The sequence below is a fragment of the Oratosquilla oratoria genome, chromosome 35, assembly GCF_046742065.1.
Source record: "Oratosquilla oratoria isolate Oo_2021 chromosome 35, ASM4674206v1, whole genome shotgun sequence".
NCBI classification, from domain to species: domain Eukaryota; kingdom Metazoa; phylum Arthropoda; class Malacostraca; order Stomatopoda; family Squillidae; genus Oratosquilla; species Oratosquilla oratoria.
Window position 1 is genome coordinate 35,962,798 of NC_134811.1, and position 23,633 is coordinate 35,986,430.

Genomic DNA, 23,633 nt, shown 5'->3' on the forward strand with positions numbered 1-23,633 from the left:
AAAAAAATGCAACCAAATTTACACTGCTGAATACTAGTCAGGGGTCATTGATCTCAGAAGACATAAATTACCAGTCTATTCGCTTTAACTTGGCGTATATATATTACAATAAAGGAATCTCCCGTTAATTGAAAAATTGTGGTGGAATGCATATATTAATTTAAGGAAAACAACAAGAAATATTTGAAATAGAATAGAGCTGCATGCATAATATTTCATAGTACTCTGAAAACTGGTTTGTATTCTTGGCGACATTTATTTTCCTCCATATAATGATAATAACTTCATGTACTAATGCAGATATCCTGGTATGGCCTAGAATATAAGAGAACAATGCAATTATATTTTGATTGTTACAGTTGCTCCGTACTGGGGTTATTGAACTGCTTAAATACTCAGTTTGAGCCCGAGGCTCAGGGACTCCAGAGGCACCTCTACGGACCAGGGGTACGCAGCATTCATCTTAGTCTGTGTATGCATTCATTTAATTCTTTGTTTATTTGTATACCTATTTGTGTGTGTTTGTTTACTTATTCATTTATGCAATTATTTGTTTACCCGTTTACTTATCAATCTACATTTCCATTCTGCCTTTAATCTGATCTCTCTCTTTATATATATATATATATATATATATATATATATATATATATATATATATATATATATATTTACATGTGTGTACAGGAGGAATCACATAGACTCGTGATTCTAAGTATGCTGAAAAACCACAAGGGAAAATACTCGGCTTGCAGTTTATTATTTCCCCTTGTTTTTTCACAAACTGCGCCGCGAGTCGTTACTCCAACTCTCGTGTGCGGGGAGTTGGGTGTGTGTGTGCGCGTAAGGTCACAACATTACCCATAGATCGATCATATATGAGCTCTAAGCTCTCCTCCGGGAGGGAAATAGCTGTCGATCACGAGCCCAACACGTGGTTCACGATCCTAGTGAATCACACACACACACACACACACACACACACACACACACTTTCGTCGAATGAAGTACCTTATTGTATTTATAGGGAAGGGGAAAGCTCGTGGTGTAGGGGGAAAATGATAAAAAAAAAGGAGAAGGGGAGGGATTATTGAGGGAAATGGAAGGAAATGAGGAAGAGGGGGACATGGTCCAGGAGGCCAGGCGTCTTGTAAACAAAAGATGGACCGATGATGATGACAATTTCGGTGATGACGGGATCAACAAAAATGTAAAGATTAGAAATATAGATAAGAGCAGCACAGTGGAAGGTGATGATAATAGTTTCCAGCAAGACTAGAGGAAAAACTTGATAAGATGACCGAGCATTGGGAAAACAGGTTCGGTAACGTAGCCAAGATTGCGCAGAGAGTTGAAAGATTGGAAGAACTAGAGAAGGCGAACAAAAACTTAACTTTAGAAATAGAAGAATTAAAAAGACAGTTAAAAGAAGTTAAAGAAGAGAATGAGGAATTAAAGAGGAATAATAAAGACAATAAAGAGGCCATAGCAAAGGAAGCACAGGGTTGGAAAAAAATCCAAGAAAACAGTAAAGTTGCATTTACTGACATAATTAAGCAACAAATGAAAGAACAAACTGAAGACTCAGTTATTAAAGTGATGATACAGAAGGAGAATATAGTAAGAGACTTAGCAGACACAAAGAAATGTATAATTATATTAGGAATGGAAGAGAATTTTAACCAAAATAGGACCACAAGAATTAAAGAGGAAAAAGAAAAAGTAAACAGTTTACTAAAATTAGTTCAGGAAGATGAACCTAAAATAATGAAACAAATTGAAGAGATGTTTGGACTCGAAAAATATAGTACAGATAAGACCAGACCAATTAAGATTAAATTCAGGTCACAAACAACAGCAGAGAATATCTTAGCAAAAACAGGGAAGCTAGCAGCAAGTGAACAATATAAAAAGGTATGGATAAAAAGAGAAATGAATAAAGAGGAAAAAGAGGAAGAAAATATGAAAAGGCAAGAAGCTAAAAAAAAAAAAAAAACGAGAACAGAACGGAGTCAGAAAAAGAAGAATTCTATTGGAGAGTAGTAAATATGAAAGCGAGGAAATGGACCATAACAGAGAGAAACAGAAAATACAATGGAAATAACAGAAAGTTAAGAGTGTCCTACACAAATATAGATGGATTAATAACAGGACTGAATGAACTGAACGAGTATCTGAAGGAAAAAGAACCGGACATAATGGGAATTGTAGAGACAAAATGAAAAGGTCCACTACCACCCAACAGCATAGGACACAATGCATATAATTATTGGATTAGAAACAGAGAGATAAAACAAGGGGGTGGAGTTATGTTCCTGACTAAGAAGGATATAAACGTGAAGAGTGTCACATATGGAAAGAATAGAGTAGAGATGATTATGATAGAAGTAGAAGACAGAGATAAGAAGAGCAGAAATTTTGTAATAAACTACGTGCCCCCAAAAACAGCCTCGTGGGAAGAGAGTGAACATAAAAGTATGTTAGAAGACACAAGAATAACATTAAACAAGATAATGGAAGATGGAGGAAGAATAGTTATGATGGGCGACTTTAATTGCAAAGAAGTCTGCTGGGAAGAGATGACAGTAAAGGGTGGAGAAGACTCATGGGGAAATGTTCTACTTGAGATGATTATTGACCACACAATGACACAATGGATTCAAGAGAACACTAGGTATAGAAATGAAGATGCATCGAGACTAGACCTAATAATCACACCAGAACCTGAAATAGTGGAAAAGATAGAATACCAGGCACCAATAAAAATAAAAATTACCACATATTGATAGAACTAGAACTAAATGAGGAAAAATACATGAAAAGAAATGAACAATATAGAAAAGGAAGATTGATGTATGAAAAAACAAATTTTGATAAAATAAGAGAATTCTTTCAAAATGAAAAATGGGAAAGATTACACAAAGAAGATGCAACAGTAGAAGAGAAATGGAATATTTTGACAAAAATTTATAAAAAAAAAAAAGGAGTGGAAAAGTATGTCCCAAGACAAGAACAAGAAAAAGAATGTGTAAAGTGCTGATACAACAAAAGTTGTAAGGAGTTGAAAGACAACATTGGATAAAGCTTGGACCAAATTGAAGAAGACAAGATACCTGAAAAATGGAAAATATATACTAGTTATAGGAATGAATATGTACAAGTGTGCAGAGACGAAAAAAGAAAACATGAAAAAGATGTCATAGAAAAATGTAAAGATCAACCAAAACTATTCTACAGATTTGTAAACAACAAACTGAAAAACAAACAAGAATTAGAGAAATTACGACAAGGAATTGAATACACAGAGGAAATAGAAATGGCAGAAATTATGAACAAGCATTTTAAATCGGTGTTTACAAGGGAGAACAAACAACCTGGAGAGATCGAATGGGAAGAGAAAGTCCCCCCCCATGAAAGAAATAGAAGTAACAAAGAACGAAATAATGAAACACTTGAGTAATCTTGATGTCAGAAAATCGCATGGACCAAATGAAATAGTAAACTGGATTTTGAAAGAATGCAAGAATGAACTGGCAGGCAAAATACAAAGCATTATAAACAGTTCCTTGAAAGAAGGAAAAGTTCCAAAAGATTGGAAAAGAGCAAATATAGTACCTATATACAAAGGAGGAAATAAAGAGGACCCTACAAACTATAGACCAGTCTCTCTAACAAGTACAATAGCAAAAATCTGCGAAAGAATGATCAAAAGTAGATGGGTAAAGTATTTAGAAAAAAACAACGTACTAAATCCAAGGCAGTTTGGATTCAGACAAGGATGATCATGCGTTACCAATTTAATATATTTCTATTCAAGGCTAATAGATATAATACAAGAAAGAGATGGATGGGCTAATTGTGCATTTCTAGACCTAAAAAAAGCTTTTGACAAAGTACCACATAAGAAGTTGCTTAAGAAATTAGAAACTGAAGGAGGAATACAGGGCAAACTGCTTAAATGGATGGAAGACTTTTTGCAAGAAAGAAAAATGATAGTGATAAGAGACAAACACTCTAACTGGGATTAAGTAATAAGCGGTGTTCCCCAAGGAACAGTTTTGGCCCCAATAATGTTTGCTATATATATTAATGATATGGATAAAGAAATTGAAAGTTACATGAGCTTCTTTGCAGATGACGCAAAACTGTTAAAAAAAAAGTGAACACGGAAGAAGATTGTGAGTCACTACAGAGTGATCTCAATAAAGTATGGGAATGGAATAGGAAGTGGGAGATGGAGTTCAATACCAAAAAGTGTAGTATAATGGAATTTGGAAGAAGCAAAAAAAGAATAGAAGGATCATATAAATTGGGAGAAGAAAGAATAAAAAAAGTAGAAAATGAGAAGGACCTGGGAGTCATTATTATGAATAATATGTCACCTGAGAAACATATAAATAAGATTTTTGGAGAAACTTATAATTTAGTAACAACAATTAAAGTGGCATTTACATACCTGGATGAAGAAATGGTGAAGAAAATATTAATCACTTTGATAAGACCAAGATTGGAATATGCAGCAACGATGTGGTCACCAAATACAAAAAAATGTATAACAAAACTTGAAAGAGTACAAAGAGCAATTACAAAATTGGCACCAACACTCTCAAAACTATCATATGAAGAGAGACTAGCAAAACTTGGGCTACAGACACTAGAGCAGAGAAGAAAGAGGAAATTTGATAACTATTTACAGAATCATGAAAGGCATAGAAATTATTGATAGAGAGGATCTAATAAAATGGGATGAAAGAGATACAAGAGGACACGGAAAGAAAATAAAGAAAGACAGCTATAGAAGAGATCTGAAAAGAATAGCTTTCCTCACAGAGTAATAGACAGTTGGAACAAGTTAGATGATAAAGTGGTGTGTGCAAAAACAATACATGAATTTAAAAATAGTCTAGATAAAATGAGATATAAAGACGAGACACCACGAGTATAGCTCCCCTTCCCGTAAAATACAACTAGGTAAATACACACACACACACACGACGGTCGAAGTAGCAGCGAAGGTTGGAACTCCAGGAAAACTTCAAATTTCGTGGATCTCAACGACTTTGTTGTATTAGTAGGGAAGGGGAAAGCTCGTGGTGTAGTGGGAAGGTGAAGAAAAAGGAGAAAGGGAGGGATTACTGAGGAAAATGGAAGGAAATGAGGAAGGAGACGTACGGGCTCCCCCGGACGTTAGAAGGAATGTCAACAAAAGAACTGCAGACGACGCAGGTGAAGTCGAAAATACCAGCAAAGACACTAGAATTAGAAATATATAGAGAAGAACAACACAATAGAAAGTGGAGATAATAATTTCCATGAATTTAATGAGGGAGGGGATGCCAAACTCCCCCGATTAGCAAGGCTAGAGCAAAAACTAGAGAAAATGAACGAACAATGGGAAGTTAGGTTCAGCCAACTTACACGGAAGAACTAAAGAAGGAGAACCAAAACCTAAATAAAGAAATAGAAGAATTAAAAAGACAGTTTTTAAGAAGTAAAATATGAGAATGAGGAATTAAAGAATAACAATAAAGAGAAAGAGTCCATAGCAAATGAGGTACAGTGTTGGAGAAAACTCCAAGTGAACAACAAAAATGATTTTAGAGATATAATGACACAACAGATGAAAGAATCTAAGGACACAGTTATTAAAGTGATGAGAGAGAAGGAGAATGTAGTAAGAGACTTAGCGGACAAAAATAAATGTATAATTATAGGGATGGAAGAGAAGCATAACCCAAATAGGACTACAAAAGTAAAAGAGGAGAAGGAAAAGGTAAACAAGATATTAGAAGTAGTTCAAGAGGATGAAAAAGAAACGGGGAAAGAAATTGAAGAAATATACAGAATAGGGAAATACAATACAGATAAGACCAAACCAATTAAGGTTAAATTCAGGTCACAAACGACAGCAGAGAATATCTTAGCAAAAACAGGGAAACTAGCAAACAATGATCAGTATAAACAGATATCGATAAAAAGAGAAATGAATAAATAGGAAAGAGAGGATGAGAAAACAAAAAGACTAGAAGCTAAGGGAAAAACGAGAAAATAACAGTCAGAAAAAGAGAAATTCTATTGGAGAGTAGTGAATATGAAAGTGAGGAAATGGTTCATAGCAGAGAAAAACGGAAAGGGAACAGAAAACACGATGGAAGGAACAGAAAATTAAAAGTGCCTTACACAAATATAGATGGATTAATAACAGGCTAGAATGAACAGATTGATTACCTGTAGGACATGGCGCATATAATTATTGGATTAGAAACAGAGAGGTACAACAAGGGGGTGGAGTTATGTTCCTGACTAAGAAGGATATAGATATGAGGAATGTCACATATGGAAAGAATAAAGTAGAGATGATTATGATGGAAGTGGAGGACAGGGACTGGAAGAGCAGGAAATTTGTAGTAAATTATGTGCCTCCTAAGATGGCTTCATGGGAATAGAGAGAACACAAAAATATGTTAGAAGACACAAGGATAACACTAAATAAGATCATGGAAAATGGAGGAAGAATAGTTATAATGGGTGACTTTAATCGTAAAGAAATTTGCTGGGAAGAGATGCCAGTGAAGGGTGGAGACGACCTATGGGTAAATGTACTACTTGATATGATTATAGAACATACAATGACGCAATGGATACAAGAGAATACTGGGTATAGAAATGAGGAAGAACCATCGAAATTATATCTAATAATCACATCAGAACCCGAAATAGTGGACAAGATTGAATATAAGACACCAATAAGTAAAAGTGACCACATATTGGTTGAACTGGAACTAAATGAGGAAAAATACATTAAAAAATGAAAAACATAGAAAGGGAAGATTGATGTATGGAAAAACAAATTTTGATAGAATAAGAGAATTCTTTCAAAATGCAGACTGTGAAAGAATACACAAGGAGGAAACAACAGTAGAAGATAAATGGAATATTTTGACAAAGATTTATAAAGAAGGAGTGGAAAAGTAAGTTCCAAGACAAAAGCAAGAAAAAGAATATGTAAAGTGTTGGTACGACAAAAGATGTAGGGAGTTAAAAGACAAAATTGAATAAAGCTTGGATAAAATGGAAAAAAGACAAAAGACCTGAAAAATAGAAAATATATACTAGTTATAGAAATGAATATGTACAAGTGTGCAGAGAAGAAAAGAGAAAATACCAAAAGATGTCATAGAAAATGTAAAGATCAACCAAAACTATTTTACAGATTTGTAAACAACAAACTGAAAAACAAACAAGAATTAGAGAAACTACGACAATGAGGAATTGAATAAACAGAGGAAATAGAAATGGCAGAAATTATGAACAAGCATTTCAAATCGGTGTTTACGAGGGAGAACATACAACCTAGAGATATCGAGTGGGAGGAGAAAGTCCCCCCTATGAAAGAGATAGAAGTATCAAGGAATGAAATAATGAATCACTTGAGTAATCTCGATGTCAGAAAATCGCATGGACCAGATGAAATGGCAAGCTGGATTTTGAGAGAATGCAGGAACGAACTAACAGACAAAATGCATAGTCTAATAAATAGTTCATCGAAAGAAGGAAAAGTTCCAGAAGATTGGAAAAGAGCAAATATAGTACCAATATATAAAGGGGGAAACAAAGAAGGCCCTACTAACTATAGACCAGTCTCTCTTACAAGTACGATAGCTAAAATATGTGAAAGAATGATCAAAATCAGATGGGTAAGGTATATATATATAAAAAAAAAAAAACGTACTAAATCCAAGGCAATTTGATTTTAGACAAGGACGATCATGTGTCTCAAACTTAATGTGTTTCTATTCAAGGCTAATAGATGTAATGCAAGAAAGAGATGGATGGGCTGATTGTGCATTTCTAGACCTGAAAAAATGTTTTGATAAGGTGCCACACAAGAAGTTGCTAAAGAAATTAGAAACTGCAGGAGGAATGCAGGGCAAACTACTAAAGTGGATGGAAGACTTCTTGCATGAAAAAAAAAATGAGAGTGGTGATAAGAGACAAACACTCTAATTGGGATGAAGTGATAAGTGGCGTTCCACAAGGAACAGTTCTGGCCCAAACAATGTTTGCTATATATATTAATGATATGGATAAAGAAATTGAAAGTTATATGAGCTTTTTTGCGGATGATACAAAATTGTTGAAAAAAGTGAACACTGAAAAAGATTGTGAGTCGCTACAGAGTAATCTCAATAAAGTATGGGAATGGAGTCAGAAGTGGGAGATTGAATTCAGTATTAAGAAGTGTAGTATAATGGGATTTGGAAGAAGCAAAAAAAGAATAGTGGGATCATATAAATTGGGAGAAGAAGAAATAAAAAAAAGTAGAAAATGAGATGGACCTGGGAGTCATTATTATGAATAATATGTCACCTGAGAAACATATAAACAAAAATTTTGGAGAAAATTATAATTTGATAAGAACAATCAAAGTAGCATTTACATACCTGGACGAAGAAATGGCGAAGAAAATACTAGTCACTTTGATAAGACCAAGATTGGAGTATGCAGCGACGACGTGGTCACCAAGTACAAAAATGTATAACAAAACTTGAAAGAATACAAAGAGCAATTACAAAATTGTCACCAACACTCTCAAAACTATCATATGAAGAGAGACTAGCAAAACTTGAGCTACAGACATTATAGCAAAGATGAGAGAGAGGAGACTTGATAACTATTTATAGAATAATGAAAGGCATAGAAACTATTGATAGAGATAATAAAATGGGATAGTAGAAATACAAGAGGGCACGGAAAGAAAATCAATAAAGACAGTTATAGAAGAGACCTAAAAAAAGAACAGCTTTCCCCACAGAGTAATAGAGGTTTGGAACAAATTAGATGAGAAAGTGGTGTGTGCAAAAACAATACACGAATTTAAAAAGTCTAGATAAAATGAGATATGAAGACGGGACACTACGAGCATAGCTTCCCTTCCCGTAAAATACTAGGTAAACACACACACACACACACACACACACACACACACACACACACACACACACACACACACACACACACACACACACACACACACACACACACACACACACACACACACACACACACACACACACACACACACACACACACACACACACACACACACACACACACACATACACACACACACACACACACACACACACACACACACACACACACACACACACACACACACACACACACACACACACACATATATATATTCCTTAGTCTCCACCTCTTTATGTTCCCATCTGAGCCAGAACACAAGAATATAAGAATGAAGGAGACTGCAAGAGACCATAAGGCCTACACTATGCAGTTCCAGGTCCATTGCCACCTGTCATCCTCATCCATAAAGTTGTATAACCATTTCTTAAAAGAATCTATAGTTTCAGCGCTCACTACATGGTTACAAAGTATATTCCATTCGTTGACCACCCTATTAGTAAACAAATTTTTGCCTATTTCCTTCTTAAATCTAAATTTGTCCAGTTTAAATCCATTACTGTGAGTCCTGCCCTATTGTTTTGATATGATGACCTTGTTTGCATCACCCTTGTTGACGCCTTTGATCCACTTGAACACCTCTATTAGATCACCCCACACTCTGCGTCTTTCCAGAGAGTGTAAATTAAGGTGCCTAAGCCTCTTCGTAAGGCAAATTTTTGAGTCCATGTATCATTTTGGTCATTTTCTGTACTGATTCTAGTGAATTGATGTCCATTCTGTAGGATGGAGACCAAAACTGTACCGCGTAGCCAAGAATGGGTCTAAATATCGCTAGATAGAGTTTGATAATTACCTTTGCACTTCTATTCGTTACCGTCCTAGCAACGAAACCTAATGCTCTGTTAGCTTTATTCCTGGCACTAATGCACTGTTTCTTAGTTTTAAGGTCCGGACTCACTAGAACTCCCAAGTCTCTCTCGCATTCAGTTTTTCTAAAAGCGTGTTATCTAAGCTGTATCTATTTTCGGGGTTGCGTAACCGTCGTTTAACACGCTACACTTAGAGATATTGAAGTTCATTTGCCATTTCACCGACCATGTGAACAATTTGTTAAGATCATCCTGCAGAATCTCGGCGTTGTCTCCTGACCTAATTAGGCGTCCAATTTTAGTGTCGTCCACAAACTTACTAACATCACTATTTATCCTATCATCTAAGTCGTTTATGTACGTAATGAACAACAAGGGTCCCAAAAACCGAGCCCCGGGGAATCCTACTAGTAACATTGCCCCACCTAGATTTTATTCCATTTGTTGGATGGTGTTGTTCACAACATATGGTAGCGTTTGAGTAGAGCGGCTTCTCTGGAGGCGTGGAAAACAAGCCTTTTTTCTTGTCTTTATTCGAATGAATATCTCCCGCTCTCCGAAGAGGAACGGTTCATTATATACACCAACCCGGCAAGGTTGCCGGCAAGGGAAAAATATTTACATGGTCAGTGTTTCCAGCGAGACTAGACATCGAAATTATTCAATTCACATACAGGGGCAACAAGAAATGATGATACATCACTTTGTATCATTTATATATATATATATGTGTCCGAATGTGGACTGGTGAGACTGATAACCTTGTGGAAATTCATTGTCGAAATGGCAATATCTTCGTTAGCAGGAACCAGGTTTTGGTGACAGCTGTGTGCATCCGAGGTCATGACCTTGATAATTTGGAGTCTCAGGACAATAGACTTGACCACGACGCTTGACCCTTGGTGTACGTAAGGTCTTGACTACCATATTACACCCGTGGTGGTGCAATGCATGTGCATGCGTATGCGCGTACTCGTCTTGTGGGTGAGAGCCGGTAGTTGTAGGTAGATGTAGGTAGAAAGGAGACTGCGTCGTTCTAGAAGTTCCCCGACACATTTTTTTGGTGACTCGCTGTTTTTTTTTTTACTAATACAAGCTCTAGTCCATTCTAACACTTTTCCTCCTATGCCATGGGCTTTGATTTTAGTTAGTAGCCTCTGGTGTGGCACCTTGTCGAACGCTTTGCTAAAGTCAAGGTAAATAACATTGTAATTATCATTGTTATCTGAGGCCTTATATACTTTAGTGTAAAAGGATAGAAGATTTGTCACACATGACTTACCCTTGGAGAAATCATGCTGTGTGTCACGAATTAAATTATGTCTTTCGATGTGTTCTCTGAGTCTATTTACTATGATTGATTCAAGCATTTTACCTATAACCGATGTCAAACTGATTGCCCTGTAGTTGCATATATACGATTTATCTCCCTTCTAAAAAACAAAACAAGAACAATGTTTGCCTGCCTCCAAGCAGTAGGCACAAAACCAGTGTCTACCGATTTATTAAGTATTTCAGTTAACTGGTCGCAGATTTCAAATTTACACTCCTTAAGCATTCTCGGAAAATTTTCGTCTGGACCCGGGGATTTTGTAGCTTTAAGTCTTTCAATCTGCTTGACTACTACTTTACTAATGCTGATATTAGATAGACTACTTTCTTCATCCCCACTGAAAATCGGATCGCAGTCAGGTACTTTATCTAACCTCTCATTAGTAAACACCGAGAGAAAATATTTGTTAAACTCCTCACTCATTTTTTCTCCGATTCTATCACGACATTTTCATCGTTTTTAATTGGTCCCATTCTTTCTTTATTTTTTTTTTGTTCTATAGAAATGAAAGAAACCCTTAGGATTGGATCTTGTTTGACTGGCAACCTTAATTTAATAATTACGTTTTGCTGTATTTAACCAACTTTGCCATTTCATTATATCTATATCTAAGGTGTGTTTCCTAGTTTTTTATTTTTACGTAAAGTCCTCTTTTCATTCCGATCTCATGTTTCAATCTGTCCGTCATCCATTTGGGAGTATTACTATTCTTCCGTATTGACTTCAGGGCGATAAATGTATTTTGTGCATTAATAATTAAATCGGTTAGATTGGTATACATTTCATCCAAATCGCTGACCTGTCTGTTCAACCCCCGCCTCTAAGTGACCTGGCCCAAGGTATGCATATTACCCTCCGTGACCCGACCCCTGGTCATGACCTGACCCATGGTCACGACCTGACCCCTGATAATGTCCGAAACGTCCGTATGACATTTCATATTCAATTCCAAATAGGTTTTTATATTGTCAGAGTTTGCTCTCCTGAAGTCTGGTACTTGGACATTATTCGTACTTTTTAATTCTTCCCAAATAATATAAAATCTTATTTTTTGATGATCGCTAGAGCCTAGACTATCTCCCACTTTTACGTTACTCATTAGGTGCTCATTATTAGTTAAAAGTGAGTCCAGAGTATTCTCTCCCCTCGTAGGATCGGTAATCATTCGTGTTAAGAAATTATCCTGCACCACATCTAAGAAATTTCTCGCTTCCTGATCTCCTACTAAAGTTTCCCAGTCAATGTTTCTATAATTAAAATCTCCCATGATCACAACGATTTTGCACTGGGATGCCCTGCGAATTTCATGAATCAGGGGATCAGTCTGCTCAATGCTGAGGTTAGGAGGTCTATACAGGACGCCAATAATAACTTCCTTATTGTTGCCTATAATCTCTACCCAAATAGATTCCGTAGTGTCCTCTTCCTTAATCGAATTGTTGATAATACAATCTATTGTATTTTTAAAGAAAAGTGCTACCCCTCCCCCACCCCTGCCAACCCTGTCATTGTGAAAAAAAAAAAAAATTATATCCTTCTATTTCGATTTCCGGAAGGAAATGTGTATCAGCCATGTTGATCCAGGATTCAGTAAGAGCTATAATATCAAAATTCTCTACGCATGCTTTACCTCGCAGCAAATAAATTTTGTTAATTACGCTTCTGCTATTTGTATAGTAAACTTTAAAGGTCAGATATCAAGACTTCCGTAACTTTTTGTATTTACAGTTTAATGTACATAAAAAAGCATACTGACAGTATTCTATATAATTCCACCATCTACATCTTATCAAATTTGGCAAAAACAGTTGTTTGTCTTCATCTCATTGCGTCGTCTGCTATTCGAAACAACCCGCCCGTGCGCTTCGGGAACGTTCGGGGAATTCCGCATTCGTGACGTCACAGTTGCCAAACAATATTGTTATTCTGAGAGTGCATCGTATCGCTTTTGCATTGTCAGTCGTGTGTCGTCTCTTGAGTGTCTCATTTTTTTTTTATTGTCACAAAATTGTGATAATAATGGTGTACTACGTTGCCGCAGGCTGCAACAATGGTAGTGGAAGTGGGAGGAGTTTCTTTCAATTTCCTACGGAGCCAGCCCGACGATCGGAATGGATAGAAAGGTGAACAGAGCAGGCAAAAAGACCGGGCAAACTGTGGGATCCTTCGAAGTTTTCAGAACTTTGCTCTGACCACTTCGAAGAGGAATGCTTCGAAATGAATCTAGCGTTATCGATTGGATTTATGGAGAAGACCAGGAGACATCTAAAACCTGATGCCGTGCCCTCAATTTTTGCAGCTACTACAAAGCATTCCACGCCGAAACCAAAAAAAGAAAAGTAGGAGGTCAGCGTTTGATAAACGCCGGAGGCTTGAGGTACCGTAGGCAATATACTTATTCTGACTCCATGGATCATGTGCATGCGTTAGGCTTAGGCCTATGCCTATGTCAGAGAGGGCTTGTTATAAATTCCATGGACATGCAGGATGGCCTATATAGGCCTAGTAGGCCTAGTGAATTAAACTGGCCCTGAAGCCATGGACCGGAGCAGTGGCGGCGCCAGGGGGGGCAGCCCCCCCATTAGCCCCCCCAACTGAAATGAGCAAATTGAAAATTTAAAACACTCATTGAAATAATTTTATTAAGTGGAATTTTTAATTGCCAGGGCTAAAGATTTGTCAGCCATCAGTGCTAGCCCTACCATTAACCCCCTCCCCTTCTGAAATGAGGATAATATATGTGTATTATCATATTACTATTAGCCCCCCAAATATTTGCTCAGCCCCCCCTTAGCCTCCCCAACTAAAAATTCCTGGCGCCGCCGCTGGACCGGAGGTATAAAATATTGCAGATACCTACAAAAGACACACTAAATCAGATGTAGTGTCTGAAAGGCAATCGCGAACACGGTTTAATCATTGAAGCACTGACTAGGTTGTGTACAGCAGCAGTATTGCCATCACATAAACATGATAAAGAGTCAACAGACTAGTACATGGTACATGACTTTGTAATCAAACTAACAGTGATTTCATAAGTCCACATTGCTTCCTGATATTTATATCACATGTCATTGCGTTCACATCAAACTTGGGGATATTTGAAACCACAGTATGTAGTCCTCACTTTCCCGCTGTGCACGAATTCGTGAGACTGCACAAGATGGCAAAACTTTTCTGTTTTTTTTGTTTTTTTTTTACCAAGGATGTGGTAAATCCATCTGGTGACGTGCCGGTAAGCAATATATCTGTATAGCCTGAAAGAAACAACTGCATAAATATTGATAGTCATTTTATGATGTTTTTCCTTGTACATATTTTTATTTTTATGCACTTCAGTGTGTTTAGTAAAATAGAAAATACACAGTTGGTACTTATTAAAAGATTATTTGGCTTCATTTTATTTACATGTATTCATTCATTCATTCCAGTATTTTAAATGAATAATCTCGATATTGCAGGAAGAAATGGCCACAAGGCAATTCATATCATTTAATTTTCCCCCCATGCTTGGAATTTTAGAGAGAGACTGACAAATAATCGTCGACATAAAAACAAAGGACCCCATCCCATGCTTGCAATGATAGCCTAAATAAGGTAGGAATAATGCACTGAATTTCATACCAGTTGGTATTCCCAATCCTATGAGAGTGGTCAGATCTTTTGCGTTTGCGTCTAGGAGGGGTGGTAGGCCCATCTTGATTCTCGGCACCGTCTAAATCAACGTCGCCGTCGAATTCCGTTTCCTCCCCCGTGGTCTCGGGTTCTGAATCTGACAAATCGCTTTCCCCTTCTTCTTCGCTATTTTGTTCACCACTTTCTTCATATTCACTTGCACTGTATTCCGACGAAGAGACGGGCTGTCCTATTATCAGTTCGAACTGGTAAGGCTTTACAATGCGATGTTCGGCGATATCAAATTCCTCTTCCTCTTCTTCTTCCACCATACATACTATCCTTCCGAATTGGAATGCACAATGGGCCATTTTTGCGAACAAATTTGGATTAAAAACGAACATGAAGATGAATAACTCGATTGGAATGACTGAGCTGAACTACAGCGTGTGTTTCTTTGTCCGATTGTTTGGCAACTGTGACGTCACCGCCGGTTCACCTAGCGGCGATTACTGGTACTAATTACTAATCGACTAGGACATCTAGACTTCGGAAAAGTGGTATGTGAGGCGCAATTAAAAGTGAATTTTCTGAATAAATTCTTGTGTAACAGGTAAAAACTTTATTTGTATGCTTTTAAAAAGTACTTTTTCGAGCAATACGATGATTTTTAGCGAATGGTATATCTGTTGATATCTGACCTTTAAGTTTATCATCCCTCCACCTGCTTTGGCGATTCTTTTCACAATCCCTCTCTGAGTTGTTTCTATTGCCTAAACTATATTCCGATACTCCCCCCCTTCCCTACTCCCACGTAATCTAAAAAAAAAAAAAAAAAAAAAAAAAAAAAAAAAAAAAAAAAAAAAAAAAAAAAAAAAAAAGAAAAAAAAAAAAAAAAAACACTGTAGGATGCCTACTTCTCGTTCAAGGGATTCAGCAAGGAGCCGAAATCCTCTGGGCGACAAGTGCACCCCGTCCCTTGTATATAGATGATTCTTACCGTAAAAACGATCCCAGTTGTCGACAAATGCCCATTTATTGGCCTTACAATGTTTTGCCAGACTGCAATTCATTACAATAGCCCTGGAATGCCACATGCCTCCAACTCTACGCCTCGGAAGGATTCCACATACAACAGGAACTCCTCCTTTATTCCTAATCTTGTTTAGCGCATCCCGGAACCGCGCAAAAAACTCCTCACCCCCTAACTTAACTATATTATTGCCCCCAGCACTTAAGCAAATGACAGGGTCCTTACCTCCCCCGACTATACACTCTTCTATCCTATCTCTAACATCACCTATCCCCGCGCCGGGGAAACACACCTGCGTCCTATGTTTCCTATATCTATCACAGAAGTACCTCACTTGACTGTCTCCTACAACCAAAATCTTACCTGTGGGCAGGGATCCAGCGTCTGCCCTTCCCTTCTTCTCTTGAATTTCCTTTGTTTCTTCCTGTAGACCCGCTAGTGCTTGAAACGAGTACCTGAAATCGAGCGGGGCTGGTGAGGACTTTTTCTCAACTTTCCGCGCCTTATTTGTCACCGTTTTCCATTCAGGCTCCAAACTTAGTTTGCCTTCTGTATTTTGGTCCTTCAAGCGGAGATCTCGATTCTCCACTTTAAGGCAATTTACGGCATCTTCCAAGGCTTCAATTCTGCTAAGTAGAGATTGTACCTCATCGGCGCTGAACACTCTAACACAACCACTCGCCATATTACTATCTAAAGCAGCTACCCGGTTGACCTGACCTGAGTGACGACTACTGTTCAACTGGTGACTAGAAACCCCACTTTCTGTAAGGTTCTCCTACAAGGAGCTTAGGCGAAAGAAGCCCTGTGAGGAAGATTCCAATCAGAACCCAAGTAACTAGATCTTTGAATGTGTGTGGATGTGGAACAAGAATAGGAGGGGACCAGAGGGAGTGGTTAGGGGAGAGCAGTGTGGGTGTAAGAGGTGGTGCGTAGTTCAACGTTTTGTGGTGAGACAGATATGTGAGAAGTGTTTAGGATTTTTTATGGACTTTGAAAAGGCGTATGGTATGGGTGACAGAACTTTGTGCTACAAAGGTATGAAATAGGTGGAAGTCTGTTGCAGGCAGTCAGAAGTTTCTACAAGAATAGCACACGTGTGAGTGTCGGCTATAGGGAAAATGAAGGGGGTGAGATGAATGTAGGATTGCATCAGGGGTGTGTGATTTCGTCATGGTTGTTCAACGTGTTTATGGGCGGCATGTTAAGGAAGGTAAATTCAAGAATGCTAGAAAGAAATTAGGAATTGGTGAGTGAGGATTGAAGAATATGAAAGCTGAATCAGTTGTTATTTGCATATGACTGCGTTTGTGGTTGATATTAAAAGAACTGAAACAGTTGGCGATTTAGTTTGGATATGTATTTAAAAAAAGTGTTTCTAGTGAATGTGGGCAAAGGTAAAGTGATGAGTTGTATAAGAAATAGTGATGGTGGCAGACTGAATGCGAGTACAAATGGTGATACGCTTGAGGAAGTGGGGAATTTTGATTATTTGAATGTGAGGGGGGCTGTCGGATAGCGCAGAACAGTTTTTGGGTACATGGGAAAAAATGGCAGTGTGTGGGGATCAGACAAGGATGGAGTGAGCTTGAAAGGAAGTCCGAGATTAAGATAGATGTCCAGGGTGACGTGGGGCATTTGGTGTTTTTCTTATTAATTTATTGATCTATTTTTCTTTATCTTTTAATTATATTTTTTCACACGGACTCTCTGTGGACCGAAAGGAATTCTCTTGGTATGCTGTGTCATTATGACTCATTGTAATATCTGTCGAGCATGGAAAAGATGAGTGAATAGTGGGAAATTATGAAGGAATAACGCTGCCCGAATTCATATTCTTGTGACCTGCTTCTTTTTTATTTTGAGTGGGTGAGGAGGGAGGTTGTCATACCGTGAAGAAGGGGGGTGGGGGTGGGGGGATTAGCTGCTGCGTCCCACCGTGGAAGAGCCCTCTCTTTTCTTTACTCGATAGACATTCCACTAGTATCTGAAGCCCTCTCCACTTTATTTACTCATCTCATTCTCAGTCATCTGCTTCAAAGAATGCAACACATCTCTTCCAAGGAAAGACTAAAGGCCCTCGACGTATTTTCCGTCTATGAGAGACCATTAAGAAATGTGATTAAATACTGGAAATTTCATAATGAAATGTCATCAATTTCTCTTGGCGTATTTGCAGGTACCCCTGATATTACCACTAGGGGTCATCAATATAAACTTTCCATGCAGAGATCTTCCCTTGATTTAAGAAGAAGGTTCTACAGCATCAGACGTATCAACACACAACTCGCTACCTAATTCTGTAGTTTCACAAATCAGTTTGGAGACATTTAAAAGGAAATTAGTCGAACACTTGAGGGAGGGGGCTACTTGTTCTGATATTTGTGATCCTTCCGCTTTTAACAAATTACCGCATTTGAAGTGCTCTCCAGCCTTTGTATATCATTCTGGAATAGGCAGGCGCATCAGTGCAGTGCGGCTTCCCAGTCACTTTGTACTAATTTCAAACCAGGTGAAAACCCACTTTTGTCCTCTGTATATACTCTGTGTGGATAGCAGATATAAATGGGGTGAACTTTAAAAAATCCGAGAGTGAAATGGATGGATAGGCCGAAATCCCAAATAGGCAATGAAAAATAAATCCTGTAGAAATCGCTGAAAACATTTTAACCTATTTCGCTTCTCAAAAAGTGGCGAGTCGAGGGTGCGGGTGATAGTCCTAAAGGTTTTCTAACCTCTAAAGGTATTGATATTAGAAATTAGAATAATTTTACACTAAATATTGAAAAAGTGAGATATAGTGACCTAAAGCTGTCAAAACCCAGATCAAGATGCTCCTAGACTCTACGATAATCTACAAGAAGGCAAGCGAGAATGTAAAATGGGTCAAGGAAAGACTGAAGACATGTTTTGCTATGAGGGACCTCACCATCAAGGAGTCATTTAAATTGTAACTTGGGTCATTTAGTTGCGTTATTTTCATCCAACATACAGCGTCCTAGATCGAGCTGGTCTTCAATTTTTCATCTCAGGTTTAATCTAGAAGTAGATAGAAACAATTTCTCTAACTACATGGCCAATAAACGGAGTGGGTTTCGCGCAGAGGCTACAATACTATTGTTTTAAGATTGAATAAGATAAATACATATGAAATTGATTTTGTTTTCATATTTCTTGATTGTATTTTTCTGTATCCAGCTCTGTTACGGTATCAAAGGTTTCTTGTCGGTATATTTTGTTGTTGCAATCCGTTATCGACAATATATTGATCTGATAACAAACCATAAAACAAAATTGTAGGTACCAAGTTCATGGTGTCTTCCCATTTTATGTAAGGGATGATCTTGATCATTTTCCATATTCTTGGGTGCGTCTTTAGTCTGTTCCCCAAAGATCAATTATAGTGTAACAGATTGATACCCCATACATGTTGACACAAAAGCGTTGTTGACTGTTTGATTGTTATAAGAATAATAGAAAATAAAATTCTTTCTGGTACCATCCACGACAAGCTGCCATTTTGCGAAATATTAAAATTAAGCATTATAACATGAGCAGTGAGCCTTCAAACGGGAACAAAATATAAGGTCACCCCTAAATATTTTCATTTTCTATCACTTCGCTTCTTTATAGAAAAAGTTTATTTGTAACCAAAAAACAAAAATCTAAAGTATTTATAATGTACAATACCAACAGACTGTTCAAGATGCATTCTCTAGAACCATACTCATAGTCAAAACATTACAAATTCCCATCATCCAACCATATACTTGCTTTGAGAAGAGTGCGGGGTGATCTAATGGAAGACCACAATGGAAATAAGCGTACATGTTTTTTTTTGTGTTATCCTCGGCAATTGCAATTATTATTTCGAACTATGTGTTCTTGCCATTATCTGCACTTCATGTATATTGATTCTTTGCCAAATAAATTTATTATTAGTATTATTATTACTTTATTGAAATGGGCAATGGCCATGGTCCATAATAAGGGTAATGCAGACAAGACCATCATATTATGGCAGAAGGGTAGGAATCATAGTAACGGATTTGGATTGGACAAACTTTGGTTAGGAATCACTACAGATGAAATAGGCAATAACTGGTTTACCAATAGAGTGGTTAACAAATTAAATAGACTCAGTATATGTAGTAAGTGCTGAAATAATTGATTGCTGTAAGAGAAGATTAGATCATTTTATGGATAGGGATGACAGATGGTAAGGGACATGGAACTGCCGAGTGTAAGCCTTATGATCTCTTACACTTTCCCTCATTATTAAGTTCCTATTTCAGCAGGGGATTATAAATCACATTAAGAACATGCATTTATCTTATAGTATCAGGTAAGACAAAATTGTTCTTTTTATGAGATCATGCAACCCAGTTCAAACCACCACATGGTCACTGTCAGCGACAATATCGGCTCCCTAACTGGTCACCCATTGGTGATGAAGGTGTATTCGACGAATAAGATTAGCCAAAGGGCAAATGAATTCTCTACGATTCGATGGCCATTCAACCCGTTCTTGTCGATGTTCACAATAACCTCGAATTTTCTGTAGGGCCGGGTGTCACTTTTTTTTTTTTTTTTTTTGTGAATCAAACCTGGCTACGATTTGATCAGTTCCATCAATCCAATTGTTAAAACCTTTGATTCACTTGAACACCTCTATTAGGTCACCCCGCAGTCTTCGTCTTTCCAGAGTTTAAGTTAAGGCGCCTAGTAACACTTTTTCTTCGGTCCCTGATTCAGAGCAATAAAAGGTGGCCTCTCTTAGTTCGGAGAGGCAAATCGGCTGGCCTGCCTTATTTGAACCTTCAGGATAATGCCTGGCCTCTCAGATGATCTGTGTCTGATTAATGATTCAAGGAAGATCGTCATAACAAGCAGTGAGCTCAAGACATTGGAATCTATGCTTACATTCAACTCCTCAGCCGAGGGTAAAGATGAGTTCTATGAGGAGGACCACTATTAGGGATATTCCTGCCACTAAACACTTGTACTTGGAAACTTCAACGCCTGAGTGGGAGACAACTACAACTCCCGGCCACGCAACCAGGAGGAACGAGAACGGCCAGACACTTATCGCGACCTCTGCATAGACTCAACACCATCCACCTACGTTGTCTCAGGAGGATTTGGGGGTATCATCTGACTAGACCATTTCTTGGACAAGCATATTCGCCTGCTCACCTAGTAACCCCCATCATACTTCTCAGACACCTCATCTCAAACACATTCAAACTCCTTCTCTCTTCTTCTCTTATGTTCCATGTTTCTGCTCCATACAGTGCTGTTGGCACAATCACTCCTTCATACAGTCTCCTCTTAGCATCCATTCCCAAATGTCTATTCCTCATTACACTCTTTAATCCACCAAGGCATTTACTCGCTTCTCTCAATCTACATTCTACCTCCATCTTCACTCCACCTTTTCCTGCCACATTTGCACCCAAGTATCTAAAACTATCCACTTCCTCCAGTCGCTCTCCCTTAATGCTCACTTCCAGTCTACTGCCACTTTCACCCCTTGTACATCTCATCACCTTACTTTTACCCACATTTATCTTTAGCTTTCTTCTATCACATACTCTCCCAAACTCTGCCACCAACTTCCTCAATCCCTCCTCCGATCCTGCCACAAGCGCAGTGTCGTCCGCAAACAACAGCTGGCTCACCTCCCACTTTTCTCCATTTTCTTTAACCATCTCCAATCCCTGACCCACTACCCTTGCATTTACCTCTCGCACCACCCCATCCATGTATAAGTTGAACAGCCAGGGTGACATAACGCATCCTTGACGAAGTCCCACCTTTACCTCGAACCACTCACTCTCTCCATTTCCAATCCTGACACAAGTTCTACTACTCTCATAAAAACTCTTGACAGCTCCCAGAAGCTTTCCTCCTATCCCGTATATCTGCATAACCTCCCACAGTGCCTTTCTGTCTACCCTATCATAAACCTTTTCCAGATCCATAAAAGCCCAAAAAACATCCTTCCCCTTTCCTATAGCTTTCTCACATATCTGTCTTACCACAAAGATCTGATCTACACAACCTCTACCCGTCCTAAATCCACACTGTTCCTCACCAATTACTCCTTCTGTTCCTCTCCTAATCCTCTCAATCAAGATCCTTCCTTAAGCCTTCCCAACTACACTTAACAAGCTAATCCCTATGAAACTACTACATTCACACTTATCCCCTTTTCCCTTGTAAAGAGGAACTATACAGGCACTCCTCCAGTCCTCCGGCACTCTACCCTCTCTCCAGCAAACATTAAATAACCTCACCAGCCAGTCCACTATCACTGTACCTCCCTTTTTCAGACATTCTGCATGGCATCCATCCAGACCAGGTGCCTTACCTGGTTTCATCATCTTAACAACTGCCTTCACCTCATCCTTCCTTATTTCTCCTCCATTTTCCTCACTCATCACTCTCATTTTCTTCGCATTTCCCACTGCAGCTATCTTTCCCTCCCTATCCTCCTTCACATTTAGCAACTCCCTAAAATATTCTGCCCACTCTTCCCCTTACTTTCTTCTCTTCCATTATCATCTCTCCATCTGCACCTTTTACCTTTTCTTCTCTACTTGATTCGCCTCCTCTTCCTCTCTTAATTTCTTTCCAAAACATCTTTTTTATTACTTTCAAAATTTTCTGTCATACTCTTACCCCATTTCACATCTGCTCTCCTCTTTGCCTCCTTTACCTTTTGCTTTACTTCTCTTTTCTTTTCTTTGTACGTCTCATATGACTCCCTCGTCCTATTTTGTAACCAATCTTTGAAAGCTCGCTTCTTCTCTTCTACAACTTTCTTTGTTTCCTCATCCCACCATTTACTACCCTTTCTTCTATTTCCCCCTGTCCTTCTTGTTCCACACACTATCCTTGTACACTTTATGACTCCCTCCTTGAACCATCCCCATTCCTCCTCCACACCCAGTTCCACTCTATCCTTTACTCCCTCCCACTCCTCCCTCAGCTTCTTTTCGTACTCCTTCTCCCTTCCCTTTTCATTCAAAGAGTTCACTCCAAGAACCTCTCTACCAATTGTCCCTTTCCTCTTTCTCCATCTATCCTCCACTCTCAACTTACCTTCCACCAAAAAATTATCTGATATTCCCCCCCCCTCTCCCCTTAGCACATGTACATCCTTAACTCTTCCTATCATAATCCTATTTACCACTACATAATCCATTAGCGCTCTGTCTACCACCCTTCCCTCCACCACCCTCTCCCATGTGTACTTATGCTTGACTTTCTTCCGAAACACTGTATTTGCTATCATCAACTCTCTTTCTAGACACATTTCCACCATCAACTCTCCACTAAGATTCTTTCCTGGAACTCCACATTTCCCAACCACTCCATCAATTGGACCATTTCGTACCCTAGCATTAAGGTCTCCCAGTACTATTACATTTACATTTCTTCCTAAATCCTCTATGCACTCATTTAAATATATCCAAAAGGCCTCCCTTTCTTCCACGCTCTTCTCACTGCCAGGCCCATATGCACTTACAAAGACCCACATCTCCTTTCCCAGTTTCACCTTCATCCACATTATCCTTGAGGAAACCTCCTTCCACTCCACTACCCGTTTACCTATCTCTTCACTTACTAGAATAGCCACCCCTTCCCTCCCTCGCCCTCTCTTCACTCCTGATAACCTCCCACTTACACTCCTAAACTTACACTCACCCTTCCCTTTCAACTTAGTTTCACTCAAAGCCAACACAATAGATAAATGAACACAGAGATATGTAAAAAATATATAGAATAAATCTATAAACAAACTAATAAATAAACACAAATGCAGAAATGAATATATGTA